This window comes from Pseudochaenichthys georgianus, chromosome 15 (genome assembly GCF_902827115.2).
Source record: "Pseudochaenichthys georgianus chromosome 15, fPseGeo1.2, whole genome shotgun sequence".
NCBI classification, from domain to species: domain Eukaryota; kingdom Metazoa; phylum Chordata; class Actinopteri; order Perciformes; family Channichthyidae; genus Pseudochaenichthys; species Pseudochaenichthys georgianus.
Window position 1 is genome coordinate 36,610,328 of NC_047517.1, and position 15,615 is coordinate 36,625,942.

Here is a 15,615-nt window from a genome sequence, read left to right on the forward strand (position 1 = left end):
GCTAAAATTGCAGGAAATAGCTGTGTGTTTGTTCTCTGCTGTCAGTGTTGGCGTGTGTTTGTGTGTCTATGAACCGTCCCAGCCCACATACCGCCGTCTGCCTCCTCTCTCTACGTAACAAGGACTGGTTTCACAGCTTTCCTGTCAGACTGTGGCTTCACACCTTCCTCCGACACGTCCCTCCAACGCTTTTAGGAATTTACTTTTAACCCTGAGCAGTTTGCGCTTAAAAACAGACGTGTTGCCCTGGTTACTTTACTGCTAAAATCACCAGGTTTCTCAAAGACAATATGTGTGGGGAGAATATTGGCTTGGCAATAAGCACACGTTGCTATTTGTACAGTTTGTTTTGGATCTTTACACGCTAGTTAAATGTCTTTCATAGCACATGGTAAAGATTTCGGCCAACTAAATGAAATCAAGGGTTTAGGAAATGTCCTTAAAGTTTCGAGAATGCTTCAACTCATTGGCTTGTACATGCACCATAACAACAAAGTCAAATGAGTGCATTGGAAGTGCCAACATGTTATCTGTGAAAGCTGCACCAACACTGAAGCTCGAGCATGTCTGGAAAACACATTTCATTAATGACCTTTTCCTGCTCTAATTTAAGATCTTTTATGTGAACTACAAGGCCACATGTGTTTTTGTTTTTGATTCCACTTGTGCTACAAATTATACGTTTGCCTTCAGTTGGTTATTCGCCTAATTCAATATTTTTTTATTAGAGATATCATCTTTTTGACGGTTATTAAAGCCATCAGATTGTTATCTTCGTGGAATATAAGGTGTCAATTAGATCAAATGAAAGTGAGTTTGACGCAGAGGAACATATTTTGAGTAATCGGATCAGATTGTAGCTTCCTGTTTTGTGTAAACAGCCTGCAGTGTTGGTACTGCAGCTTCGAATGAGGCTGGACTTTTACTGCAGAAACACTCATAATCATCTGACTGATAACACTTTTCATTCGGGTTTTGTATTTTGCAGCCATTAAACACTCAAAGCACTGAGTGGTTCTGCACAAATATTACCCATTGATAAAGTATTTCCCTCTGCACATGTAATTGATTGTCTTACCAAACATCCCCTGGTAGCATGATGCATTAGAGTACAGCAAAGAAAAGGGTATGAAAGGCAGTTAAGAATGGTAATAGACAAAAGTAAAAAGTGCAGTAAATAAATGCAGTTCAGTTAAGAAACACCGGATTTGTTTTGTAATTGTTCATAAAATTATAAGCATTGCCTTCTTCGTTTTTCTGTGCAATTGTGTTTATTTACAAGTTGACATGTGCACTACATTTATAAAAAAAAAAAAAAAAAAAAAAAAAAAAACTGATTTATCTAGATCACATGTCTGCAAACAGCCGCTCTTTCCTCTTTGTATGTCAAGATGTTCTGTTTCAACCAAAACATTTTCATTTTTATTTCTGCGGTTATAATTCATGGTTCTAATAAAATATTTGGATGCAGAGCTGTTTCACTTCAGTTCACCCTCTTGTGTGGGAGCTCTGTTTTTCCCTCCGCCTGTCTCTTTTTCTTGGCACCGCCTCTCCATCCATAAATGAGGTTTTGTGAGTGAGTGAGTGTGTGTGTTGGACAGAGAAGGCAGCAGCTGTTTTCTTTTTTTCTGCAGACCTTGTGACCGCTCTCAGCCCCCGTCTTCGGACATCTATTTTCTCTCGTCTGTTCTATAATAACTCAGTGGCTGAATCTCTAGTGCTGCTTTTTTCCTCCCTGAACACACACACATATTTTGAAGCTGCTGCTCATCTTACACAGTCCTTGATTACATTTTCAATATTTTATTGTGAAACCTGCGATGGAGTGCTGTTAAGAATAACTCTTGACCTTTAGAGACCAATGTTGTCATTTCTTTTCAACCGATTATATTCATCATTCTGCCCAAAAATATGCTGCAGAGTGAGATATCCCTTACTTCTGCAGATGTGCTTGAAATTTACACTGGGACTTTGTGTTTTTAAATGTTTTTGCTCAAACTTCTCGAGTATTTTTCCTTAACAACTAACAATACAGACATTGGTAGTACTATAGTAGTAGTTTAATTTAAAGTAAAGTACTATATCTACTGTATGAAACTCTTAAATGTAAACATTTAAAATGGACCTATCATGCTATATTGGAAAAACATATTGTAGGGCCATACCTATACAAAACATGTCTCTGAAGTTTTTTGCTTAAAATACCAAACAGATCACCCATTGTAGCCATACCTCACACTGTTCATACCCCTCTATTTCAGCCCTGTTCCAAACAGGCTGATTCTGCTTTAAATTGAACCCCTTTGTAGCGTCACGCAGCTTTCCCCTGCTACTGCTAGAGAGAGTTTTCTACCGGGAGATCTCAACTAAACGCTGCGGTGATTAAATGCCATGTTATGCTCCTAACCACTTCAAGCTTTATTTCTGAAACAGTATGGAGCTCAAACCTTTCTCTCACACATATTTATGTATTAACGACATCAAAAAGTGCATTTGTATTTATTTATAGAAGGACAAAACATTAATCTCAGCAAAGAGAAGAGATGCAATATGCCAGATTATAGCTAATAGCTAATTTCCATCTGTGGTCCTCAGACAGGTTCATCCATCCATCCATCTTCTCCCGCTTATCCGTGGTCGGGTCGCGGGGGTAGCAGTTCCAGCAGAGAGCCCCAAACTTTCTTTTCCCTGGCGACATCAACCAGCTCTGACTGGGGGATCCCAAGGCGCTCCCAGGCCAGCGAAGAGATATAATCCCTCCACCTGGTCCTAGGTCTACCCCTTGGTCTCTTCCCAGCTGGACGTGCCTGGAACACCTCCCTAGGGAGGCGCCCAGGTGGCATCCTAACTAGGTGCCCGAACCACCTCAACTGGCTTCTTTCGACGCGAAGGAGGAGCGGCTCAACTCCGAGTCCCTCCCTGATGACCGAACTTCTCACCTTATCTCTAAGGGAGACACCAGCCACCCGGCGGAGGAAACCCATCTCGGCCGCTTGTATCCGCGATCTCGTTCTTTCGGTCATGACCCATCCTTCATGACCATAGGTGAGGGTAGGAACGAAAATGGCCCGGTAGACAGAGAGCTTTGCCTTCTGGCTCAGCTCCCTTTTCGTCACAACGGTGCGGTAAAGCGACTGCAATACCGCTCCCGCTGCTCCGATTCTCCGGCCCATCTCACGCTCCATTGATCCCTCACTCGAGAACAAGACCCCGAGATACTTGAACTCCTTCACTTGGGGTAAGGACTCATTCCCTACTTGGAGTGGACAGTCCATCGGTTTCCTGCTGAGAACCATGGCCTCAGATTTGGAGGTGCTGATCCTCATCCCAGCCGCTTCACACTCGGTTGCGAACCGATCCAGTGAGTGCTGAAGGTCGCAGACCGATGAAGCCATCAGAACCACATCATCTGCAAAAAGCAGTGGTGCAATCCTTAGTCCATGCAGACCCCCCCCCCACGACTACGCCTCGAAATCCGATCCATGTATATTACAAACAGGATTGGTTCATAACAAACCATAACATTGCATGATCTCTATCAGTCAAACAATTTTAAAACCTGATTTAAGTACAGCTCAATAAATTAATACATGGTACACTTGAAATACACTTACATGATCTCGGTCACTCAAATAATTACACAGCCTGATTTAAATTCAGGTTACGACCATAATACTTGGTACACTTCAAATATACTTCAATAAAATATCTAAGATATAGTATGACAATACAGTTCAAATTAAATTGATAGGTCCCCTTTAAGACAAACTATACATGCAAATGTAAACGCAACAATCCCACACAGTACATGGCAACAAGCTAAAGGTTACAGACAGGACAGCATATTTAAATTCTGAGGTCAGGCGTTTGGTTTTTGTTTGTTTGTGAGCAGCTTCCCCTTCAGTATTTGTACACAGATTCTCTCTGGGTGTTAACTCACTTTCCTGTTGTCTGCCTTCTTGAATAAATACAGTCTCCTTTAAGGAGCTCCGGGCTGTCAAATAAAGAGGCTTCTGTGTTGAAGAGGGAGGAGGAGGAGCTCAGACTGTCAGCCTCACTGCTCCACTTATCTCTTTACAAACAGCAGCCAGACACAAACACAATGACATCAGCTCTGATCTAATGACGGAGCAGGGCCAGCAGTCCCGGAGGAGGGTCTGCTGGCTTTGAGGCTGCAAGGAGTCTGTGTGTCCCTGAAGGCTTCTAGGAATCAAGCACATGTTTGTATCAGTCCTTCCGGTCATAAAGATGCTTCTATAGCAGGCAGTCGGCTTGTTCCAGGTGAGCCATGCCTGTGCATAAAGGGCAACTCTGAGTCTTAAAAGGAAGTACAAATAGTACAATGCTCGAGTGTTTTGTTATAAACACAACATTTCTTAGACAATCTTTAACCTTTTAGATTAGTTTGTCCTAAAGTGTATCTGTTAAAGTAGAAGTTTAAACTACTCTTTTAACCTAAAGGAAATTAGTTGTTAGGAACATATCTACTAGATTATAGGCTATTATGCCAAAATCACAACGGCAAAGCACTCTTTTGCTAAATGCAGCAGGAGAGTGCATGCAGCCAATCAGTAGATGACGCCCTTTAACACATTGACCTACATTATAAATAATCGTTTCCCACTTGGAGAACATGCCGACAGAACATTGTATTATTGCGGCTGGTTGCACCCTGCCACTCCCAGGTGTGAATCCAGCTTAAATTAATCTGTTAACTACCATATCTTGTGTGGTTAATTATAATAATTAGTATTATAATAATAAAGGGTGTTAGGATAGCACTTATCAAAAAGAGCAATAAAAAAGTGCTTTAAATGGCAGACAGAGGTGTGTGTTTGAGGTTTTTATGGTGTAGTTTAGGCACACCCCATATACTTAAACTACACCCCTTTTGCAGAAAAGTATTTTGCATGTGTTTTAGTTTTAAAGTTCATTAGTGGTCAACAATCATCTGTTAACCTGTTAGGCCCCAAGCCTGTTTTTCAGGTTTCAGGCTCGAAGATGACATTCCCAGAACAAATGACCATATCTTCCCTTCTAAAAGGGTTAAATTAATAATCTTTTTTCTCAAAGTAATGATAAACCTGTGAGTTGGATGTAGAAAAGTCAGAATCAATATAGATGTTTTTTATTTTAAAGAAAATTCAGATTGAACGTGGTAAAAAAACTGTAAATTATAGTGTCCGTCCAAAACATATTTTGTACTTGTAGTGAAAACTAACCTTGGATGATGGATTAGTAGACTAAAAGCTTTAGGAATCCAAAAGAATCCAATTAATGCAAAACAAGTGATATTTTACCTTTTTTTTTTAGACAGATTTAGCAAAAAAAAACCTCTTCTGGGGCCATTTGGGTGGATTTGACCTATCTCTGGCTCCCCTTGCTCGATTTTGACATGTGACATCTCTTCCTGACCGTTAGAGCCAATAGAATCGATGGGAAATCGTCCCATAGATTCTCATGTAAAATTAAAAAAAAGCTTGCGTCTTGGCGCATGCAATCTTGTTGCAGAGCGTAGGAATATCCCTGCTCTGACTGCTAGAAACGGAAAAGCTGTTTTATTGCTTATAGATGATCAGAAATCATTTCAAAGGGGACGCAGTCACATTGGATATTAACCTATGGATTAACTACAGCATCGTTTTTATCGTTTTAATGCCATTGAAGACCAGTTTTGACCAAGGTAAGCCATGTTAGCGGTTGTGGCTACCTAGCGCCACATGTTTTGATGTACGTTTTTGTTAACGTCGCGAGTTTGTATCTTTGTGTTGAGGTGGGCACCGTTAGATTCTGTGTCTTTACGATCATAAACGATGTGTTGGATGTGCTCCTAGGATAAGTAATAAGGGAGCTAGGAGTGATTTTCGGTGCAGTAATAGTTTAGCATTGTTCGCTCTGGGCTAATTCAGACGGTCAGTGTTAGCATTGTGTGTTTTTTTTTGTTTTTTTTATAAATGAAAAAGATCAGTTAAATTCGTTTTTTTCCGTTATATGGATATAAAATCACGCGATTTCAGCCCCGGAACCGGGTCCGTGGGGCTTAAGAGGTTAATATCATGTATTAACGTATTTTTTGTTTGAACAGGTCGGTGGTTGTGATGTTGTTCCGGCTTCCTCTGCTTAAAGACTGCATTTCCCATGGAGCAGTGCACCGACACGCACACTGTTGTACCATGGAGCCACCAGTCAGGTACGGAAACACACACACATTAAATTGTGTGTATTGTACACTTCTTTTGTGACTTTTCAGTGTGTTTCTTCAGCTTCGTTACACACTCAAACACACACACACACAAACATACATCATTTGTTTGTGCTATCAGCGATTACTCGTATTATTTAAAGCCTAATTACCCCACCTCCGTCTACTCCTGCTCTTTGAGTAGATTAACCTTTGACCCCCAGTGTTGAAGGTGGAGTCGGCCAATCAGAAGGCTTCCTGGCTTTTAATCACAGGCTATGATTGGGTCATTTGAGCTGTCATCTGGTTTGATTAATAACCACAGAGCAGGAAGAGCTGTGATTACACTGAGCCCCAAGGCTGTGTATGTGTCATTTTGTGTGCGTGTGTTCGGTGAAGTAATGCTTTGCCAAGAAAAAGAGTGTGTATTGATATATGTATGTGTGTAAAAGGTGAGGTCATGTCTTCGTCTGTTTCTGCTGAGCCTGTCCTGGAAATTCTTGAAATATTATTATCTCTTTGAAAAGTTAATATGCAGCCAATTTATCAAGACTGACTGGTACATTTTGTTGATTACTTTTTATCAATAGATTATACACAAATCTTTCATTAAGCAGCACAATTTACACAATCCCCCACGCATGTATACGGATTGTGACAAAAATATAAAAGGAAAATGCAAAAGGGCTGTTATGAACAAATCATTTTTTTATAAATTAAACATACAAAATGTATTTTTTGTTTTTCGTCTCCCTGCCACGGACACAAAAATACAATAAAAATACTTCAATGAAATGTTGTGCCAAAATGTTTTCCGCAGGTCAACAGCTGTTTTAATTTTCCATTTTGACTGGCTTGAGACACTTTAAAAGGAAACATGGAATTTCAGAGTTATTGTCAAGTAGGCTTACACATACAACAATTTGTTTATGCATATGAAAATATTTTGAATAAAATGTTTGAAAGAAATATAACAGACAGTAAATGCATTTAGATTATGACGAGTTTGTGAAAGAACAGCACTGGTGCAGATTTTTCTGTGTGAGCGTGTTTTCATGATGAAGTGACTCAAGTTCGTTGACAGACCTTCAAACAGAGCCGGCCAGTCTGCAGCACAAAATCACTCCCATATGTCTTCTCCCCCAACACACACACACACACACACACACACACACACACACACACACACACACACACACACACACACACACACACACTGCATACTGGCGCACAGAAAGAGAGCGCACAGAAAATGTGGATTAAAGCTACAAAATAACTTGGCAAAAATGGTTTCTTGCAAATGCACGCACACACACACACACACACACACACACTGGACCACCTATATGTCTCCGTGGCCTGGCTGCAGTTTCCAAGACGGCATGGTGGATGAAACCGTCCGACCTCACTTCTGAGTCCAGACCACCCACACACACTTTTTTCTCTCTCTCTCTCTCTCACACACACACACACACACACACACACACACACACACACACACACACACACACACACACACACACACACACACACACACAGAGTCTGCTATATATATCTTTACGTATTTGGGGAAAGTTGTCTATGCTCCAGTTTCCACTCCTTCATACTGGGATCAGACCAGTGCAGCAGCGAGGCAGAAAATCCACAAAAACACCACAGAAGAACAAAAAGTGACTGACAGGAGGTGAGGGCGAAGAGAGGGCTTAACAGTAAACTTCCTGTCTCTCTGAGAAAGAGGTGGCAGTTCTCACAGTCGCTATCAGAGCTAGGACTTCCTATAGTGTGTGTTGGGGTGTATTTTCCATTACCTGGTTCCCACAATTCAGTTTAAGAAGGAAGGGAAGAAGAGGGGGTGGCTGGTGTTGATAAGCTGACAGACAACTTCAAGATGGAAAACACAGGGCTCTGACTATTACTCAGACCACATCCACCCTATTAGGTTTTAAAACAAACAACTTGTGCTACGTTTTACTCCTTGCTTGCAAAGTCTATAAAGTCGCGACGAGGGTCTTCTGGCGTTTTTGGTGTGCTCAAAGTTGGTCCAAAGTTGTCAGAGCCCTGACTTCTCTGTGTTTTTTCCGTTACCTGGTTCCCACAAATATAGCAACAGTATGGAAAGGGGGAAGAGGAGGAGGGGACTGGCGTTGATATGCAAAAAAAGTTTCTTCAACTTCAAGAAGGATGATAAACAAAGGGCTGAAGAATTACTCAGACAGCATCGTTACTAATTGGCATGACCACTTTTTTTGCCGGACCTTGCTGTAGGTCTTATGACCAGATCATAAGTCTTTATTAGCCTTTCAATGGGATTTGTTTTGTGTTACAGCAGCTAAGGTTCAATGCAACAACAAGAGAAAGTAAAGAAAAGCAAGATCAGTACATTAATATAATGCACAAGTAAACGGTTAAGATGCTAAATATAAGTGATTGACTGAATTGTTTAATTTTAGGTTATTGCATAACGATTTTGCTCAATTAAAAACAATTCAGACTTTTGTAACACTCTAATATTTACCCAATTCATGTTTTCTCATGTTTTACTCATAGAATCACCTTTTAGTACTGAGACCAGGAACACTGAGTTACCAGCAAGAGCAGGAGCTGTCTGGTTTAACTGGGAGCGTCTGCTCGGAGTGATTTATGATCCTAATTTCTTTTTTTTATGGTCTTGAGTGTGTTTGTTTTAAGGCTCAGTTGTGCCAGTGATGGATAGAAACAGGACTAATTAATATCACCTTCAGGGAACCCCTTTGTAATATTTTATTACTTAATACCCGTGCGGCTCAAAGTCTGATTATCCGCAAGGGGCCGAGAAAAACTGATAACTTTTTACTGATTATTATTTATTAGGGCTGTACTGAATAGTTGGATGCCTCATGTCATGTATAATGATTGCACGTCTATTCATTGTGTTTAATGTTCATATTTTCCTCCGGATAAAGATTAGGCTAAACTAATGGTATTAGAATCTTACTATTCTCACAATTGTATCCTAGTGGTGACTGCGTAGAATTATTTCCAACTTGTGTTATCTTGTTTTTTTCCAATATCTCAAAGTCCAAAAGTCATCATTAAAAAAAAAAAAAGATCTATTAACGTTTTTCTAGTTCAACAAATATCATCATTCCGTTTGTAAATGTTAATGGTACATTATAATTTCCAATATTTGGTAATGTGGTGTTCCACAGAGATCACTGTTAAGACAACTACTACTACCATAATGTATGTGAAAGATATGAAATCTGGAGTTTATTGTGGCTTTTTCGTTGCAAAAGGCAGAAATGTACCATTAATCTATAAATTAGTTTCCTGATGCCGCATAACATATCAAATATATTGCCCATCACATGGGACATCAGTCCCCGAGTAGATAAATGAATGAATAATTGAGCAAAGTATCATCATTACTAAGACAATTCTATTTACGTTCAATTGTCAATTTAGAACTGTGTTTTTGTAATTACATATTTACATTGCTGTACATGCTTCTAAAGTTACCATATCATGAGTTTCTGTCCTGTAATCAATTGTCTTAAAGATAATAGACATACAGATTATACATTAAAATTAAGAAATGCAATTATTCTCAAGAAGCAAAGATCATTTGAAGGTTTATTCAAACTCCATAGTTACTTGAACCCCAATAGATGAAGCAAGACGGAGTTGTGATTTATTTCTTTACATAACAATTGCAACATAATGTAAAAGTACGCATTGTAATATCTGGAGGGAAACAGCATGTTCCTTAAATGTTACTCCCCGTACTACTCATTTACTAGGCCCTTCATTAACTATAGTTTACTAGTTAGAAACCACTGGTACGTTTGTTTGTGGTTATGGCATCAAATAAATCCAATGAGACTTTTACTTTTCTGTTACCTGGTTCAAGAATCACCCTCGTAACGTTGTATTGAAGAATAATTCGTGGGATTAAATAATGGATGTTGATGAAGATGCAGGGAGGAAGAGTCCCGCAGCGGCGATCACCGTGGCCCGGGGTATTATAAGATAATAGACATAAAGATAAAACATTAAAATTAAGAAATGTAATTATTCACAAGAAGCAAAGATCATTCGCACTTTTGAAGGTCTATTCAAACTCCATAGTTACTTAAACCCCACTGAAGAAAGACAGTCAGAGTTGGGGTTCAAGAATCATCTTGTAATGGTGTATTCAAGGCAAGGCACGTTTCAAGGCAATTCAAAGTGCTTTACAAAAATGAAAGACATTGAGCGCATAAAATACATTTAGAATCATTAAAAAGCAAAGATAATAAAACATGAATAACAGGTACAGGAATACAAGTTGCAGTGTGAGATGAGAATAGTTCAATTTAAAAGTAGCGGCAAAAAGAAAAGTCTTCAGTCTGGATTTAAAAGTAATAAGAGTTGCAGCGGACCTGAAGATTTCTGGGAGTTCAATTCAAGAAGAATTCATGGGATTAAATAAAGGATGTTGATGAAGATGCAGGGAGGAAGAGGCCCGGGGTATTCTTATGCTAATCCATCGCCGGGGATGAGGCGCAGAGCAGCCAAGCAAACAATGGCCGTGGAGCCAGAAAGTCTGGCTGCAGTCTCTCAGGCCCTGAAAGGCATGTCGGGCAGAGAGGCTGCTGCAGCACCCAGAAGCCTGCCTGCAAGGAGGGGCCCCTGGAGGGGAGGAGGGAGAGAGGGGAGAAGGAGAAGGGGGAGAGAGAGAGAGAGAGAGAGAAAGGGGGAGGGAAGAGGCAGCAAATGGAAATGGAGACTGGGGGAAGAAAATACAGAAAGTCAAAAGAAAGGTGATTTAAGATCCTGGAAAGCAATGTGATAGGATGCCGAAAAATAAATGCAAGAGTGGTGCAGGAATGAGTCCTTAAACCCTGAAATAAGTCGTCGTTTTACTACTTCCTGTTTAATCAGAATCAGAATACCTTTATTCGTCACACAGAAATGTACATTGTTACAGCAGAAAAGAGCCAAAGACAATGTTACCTAAGAAACAAAAACACATCCTGTAACAGTTGTAACAGAGGATTTAGCAGCCCTATCTATTGCACAGTTTTTAACGGCATATATATATATATATATATTGCACATATTATACATTCATAGTCTGGATGTCGATGTGTTTTTGGTTAGACTCCGGAAATAAGGTCGGTGTTAAACATAAGCTGAAGTGATTTTAACGTTTTGCTCTATGACATAAACAAATGTCAGTAAATAACTCACTGGCGAATTTAAAAACGGCTCTTAACAAGTGTTTAAACGAGACTACTAAATGTCATCTCACTGAACATTAGCTGCTGTTAGCTTAGCGGTGGTAACGTGAAGTCATGTGACGTTAGCTTCTTTTTTTTCTTCAAAGGAGTTTGGATTTATATGAACTGTTATGTAAATATTCAAACGTAGGAAGCACTTTGTTCCTAGGCTTGAAAAATGCTATATAAATACAATTAATAACCCATGTCTATGTTGAGCTTCATCCTAATGTTCTTTAATGCTGAATGACTTATTTCCCGTAAACCCATGAGCACATCTCTGGGAGGGCTGCCAGTGTTTCCTAAAAACTGACATTGCATTATTAATACCACTTACCTAAGCATTCATCATCCTTTCTCCCACACTTGATGCTTTCTGGGAATTTAGGTGCAGAAAGCCCCATCAAGTATGTACAAAAAAAAAACATCCACTCGAAATGATGGACTAACGATTATTCAAAGTATAATAATCTTATTATTACAGATATATATGTTAAAATATCCACAATAAAATATATAAAAACGACTTGACCTATGTAAGTTATGTAGTTGAGTGATTATCCCAGATGTTTGAGAGACGTGTCATTTTGATGCTTTGAGTAGCGTTTAGCGTTGTCTACCAGAATAAATATTTGAGTGACTTTTTTTATCCAGTTTTAGGACACCCTATTACAACACACTTTTTAGATCTTGATGCTTATTAACTCTTTATTTAACTGGATGATAGATTGTAGTCGTCGCACGTCTGGGACTTTATTTATCAGAGAAACAAGTTGAAGAAATGTTAAGGAGAAAACCTGTTTTATTCACAGTTTTTAGCACTTTTAACCAAAGGGAAGGAGAACTATGAGACATTCTGCTCTCCTTCAAAACCTGATGAGCTGGATCACAAGTTATCAGAGAAACTGTGAACTCCCGTTAGCCTTTAGCTCGTAGCCCAGTGTCCAACAGAGAAACTCCGACTTCTGAAGTAAAACGGCTTAATTCAGTGTTTGTTGGGGGGCTTTTTTTTCAGCCGGTCTGTTTGTGTTCGAGAGGAGAGGGAAAGACCTCTGTTAATAGTGCTGCTCTAGTAAAAACAATTCAAAATAAATATAGTCCTTCTTTAGTTGTAGTTCTAAGAGCTAGACCCCTAGCATCAGATACTGACATTAATTAGACTGATAAGAAGCTTGGGATGAAACTAATATGTGAAAACAAACGTTTCTCTCTCCCTCATTACTACATTTATTTGTAGAGCTCAGGAGCTGCCGGTCCTCCAATCAAGTCTCTTGTGGCGTTTATTTACTCTGCCGCCATTCTCCCAGAGCAGGAAGTGGAGGCGCATTAAGGATTGATTATTGATGTCTGGCCCCTCTTAATGCAGGAGGAATTGGGGAGGGGGAGAATATCAAGACATGGATTATTAATGCCTCGAGTGTCATTATCTAGTAGTTTAACAGCGCTTGGAGGAGCTTAGTGATGTAAGGTTAGTAAATCAGATGCAGGCACTGAAGCACTTTCCAAAACAAGATGTCCTACATTTTGATTTCGTAAACTCCTTTTCCCAGTAAACACACAACCTTTCCATAAGTTAGTTTATGCCTTGGTTTGCGAACATACAGCATTTTAGAGAAGTAGTTAAGTTATTTTTTTAAATGTCTTCCACAGTAAAAGAAGCATATTAAAAGGGTGTGTGTGTGGTGCAGTGGATGGTGCGATGGTGTTCGGATCAGGTGGTCACAGGTTCAAACCCCACTGCAGTCAGCATGTCGTTGTGTCCCTGAGACACTTCACCCCAAATTGCTCGTGTGGGGATTGTCCACAGTATTGAGTAGGTCGCTTTGGATAAAAGCGTCTAACAAGTGACATGTCATGTAGGTAATATTTTTCTAAAAGTAAATTTGATGTATACTATTGATCCTAAAAAACAAATTGTGTCTGTAGTTGCAAAACAATATCAAGGGCTAAAAGTTGGCTCTTGTCAAACTGTAGAAATAATTGGCATGTCAAAGTAAAGTCACAAAGATGTTAGTATTGTTTTACATACAACAAATTATCCTTGCTGTTTCTTGGTTTACAGGAAATGAACGTCATAAGAGAAAATTATAAGCAAGTACTGGAAAAATGGTTAAAATAGTTGGAAACATATCAGTAATGATCACTGAGGTGCTATATTTAAATGGTTGATTTTGTCAAAATGTCATTTAGATTATTAAGTATATCTTATTTAAAGGAAAAGCAGGAACAACATTCTTGATGAATGACTGCTTCATACATTTTCAGTACAGTATCTGATTATTTGAGTGTCAATTAACAAATTGATGAATCGTTTAAGCTCCACATAAAATTGAATACTTTACGTTAAAGTCATAGATTGACCAATAAGTTTCTGCAGTAGAATATCATTTTACATAATAGTTTTTTATTGCTGGCTCCCTCTGCAGTCAAATGAAAAGTTATTATACCCAGTAGCTTTTTTTTTAAGAGCTCTCTTTATTCTACAACTCTTTACCCTCCGCTTGGGTTTCCATCTCTCCGAATTTCCCAGCATCCCCGGAGCGGTGTGACCTCAAATTCCTTCCCCTGAGGGGGGCCGGTTTATGGCTCAGTGGTTCCCTATAAGGGCGGGTTTATTCTGCTCAGGTGGGGCCGCGGACAATACGCCCTTTCATTCCCCGTCCTCCAAGATTTTTATGTCATGACGTCCAGGTATCCTGAGCAACGCCTGTTAGCTGAGGGACTCGCAGATGAAGTGTCTGCAGGGAAAGGACACGGGTTCGAATCCCAAAGGAAGCAAGTCAGGAGGAAAAGTATAGAGCTGCTATATTATCAGAAACAGGTTTATTACCAGGTAGGTTGACACGTACGAGGAATTTGACTTGGTGTCGTGGTGCTTATATAAAAATAAAACAAACGTTTAAAAAAAAACAGATACGGAACTATCTTAAGAACATTATAATAACATTAAAAAATAGGGACAAATATAGTAAAATAAAAGCAAGATAAAGCAGTATTTACATTGAATATTATATCAAAAGATCAAAATCAGGATTATTCAAATATATATATATTTTTAAATCCATGTTTTCTTTTGTGAGTAAGGGTCAGAATACCCCTACATTTAACATTCAACATGTTGCATGTTTTAAAAAATGTTCCATACAATTTGACGATCTGTCAGGGCTGCAGTTTATAAAAAAAAACAATTGTGATTCGTCTGGCCGATATCTCTGCGATATGATTGGCGTTACGAGAGGAAATGATCATTTATTTATTCAGTCTCATAGAAATATCTATTAAAATGAGGATCTGTTCCCAAAAGAGGATATTTTATTCACTCTGTAGAATACGGTTTGGAGCTTAGGACAAATTACATGTAGGAATTGACTCTGCAAATAACTGCATTTTGCTTTAGATGTGCATTGAGTATTTGATATCTGAAGAAGTCTACAGAAACAAGACACTGGTGCATTACAAAATATGTTGCTCAGGGAAGAATGAGTTTGTTGTTTGACGGAGAAGCACACCGAAGGATTTAGAGACAAGTTTGAACACGAGGAGGAGGAGTGAAAGTTACCCGACACCCAGAGGCTTTTTTTGTAGGGTTTTGAGAAATGTGCATTTTATCTCTTTTTCACTGCGAGTTGACAGATGTTATCGTTTGTTGTCTTTGAGTGATACTTTCTGTGTGAGTGAGTCTCCATGTCACTCACTAGTCATATATATATATATATGTGTGTGCGTGAGCGTGTGCGCGAGGCGTCTTGCCTTGTGTTTTCAAAGGGAAATGGATGTGTTGGGTGATTTAGGAAGGGTGTGCTTCCTGTCTTGGGGGCTCACAACAGACGGTCCTTCCTGAACCTGCCTCGTCTTGCCCTCCCTCGCTCTGAGTGTGTGTGTGAATGTGTGTATTTGTGTGTGTGAATGTGTGTTATCTCACCATCCTGCTGTTGTTGTCGGTCTCTAAATGGAGCAAAGAGCGACTAACAAACTCCAGTTTTTGTTGTGGCAGCGAGGTGAAAATATTTCCACTTTTCAGTTATCAACACACAGATCATTCACTCCCTCTCTCATATAAAAAAACCACACACACCTTTGTTATGAAACCCAAAACTAACATGGCCTTTAAACACGTAGTGCTGATCTCTTAAAAAGATTCAGTCGATACTAATACGTGCAGTTTAACAGATACCCAATTTGATACCAAATAAA

General features: G+C 39.4%; 1 protein-coding gene across 2 annotated transcripts in view; it reads left to right on the forward strand.

Annotated features, from left to right (window-relative positions):
- LOC117459744 (bone morphogenetic protein receptor type-1A-like) overlaps positions 1 to 15,615 on the forward strand; it is a 52,045-nt gene that overhangs the window by 13,431 nt on the left and 22,999 nt on the right. For both annotated transcript variants that reach the window (XM_034100836.1, XM_034100837.1), the window contains exon 2: positions 6,086 to 6,190. The gene's annotated coding sequence lies outside the window, so the exon portion shown is untranslated. The remainder of the gene's footprint in view (positions 1 to 6,085; positions 6,191 to 15,615) is intronic.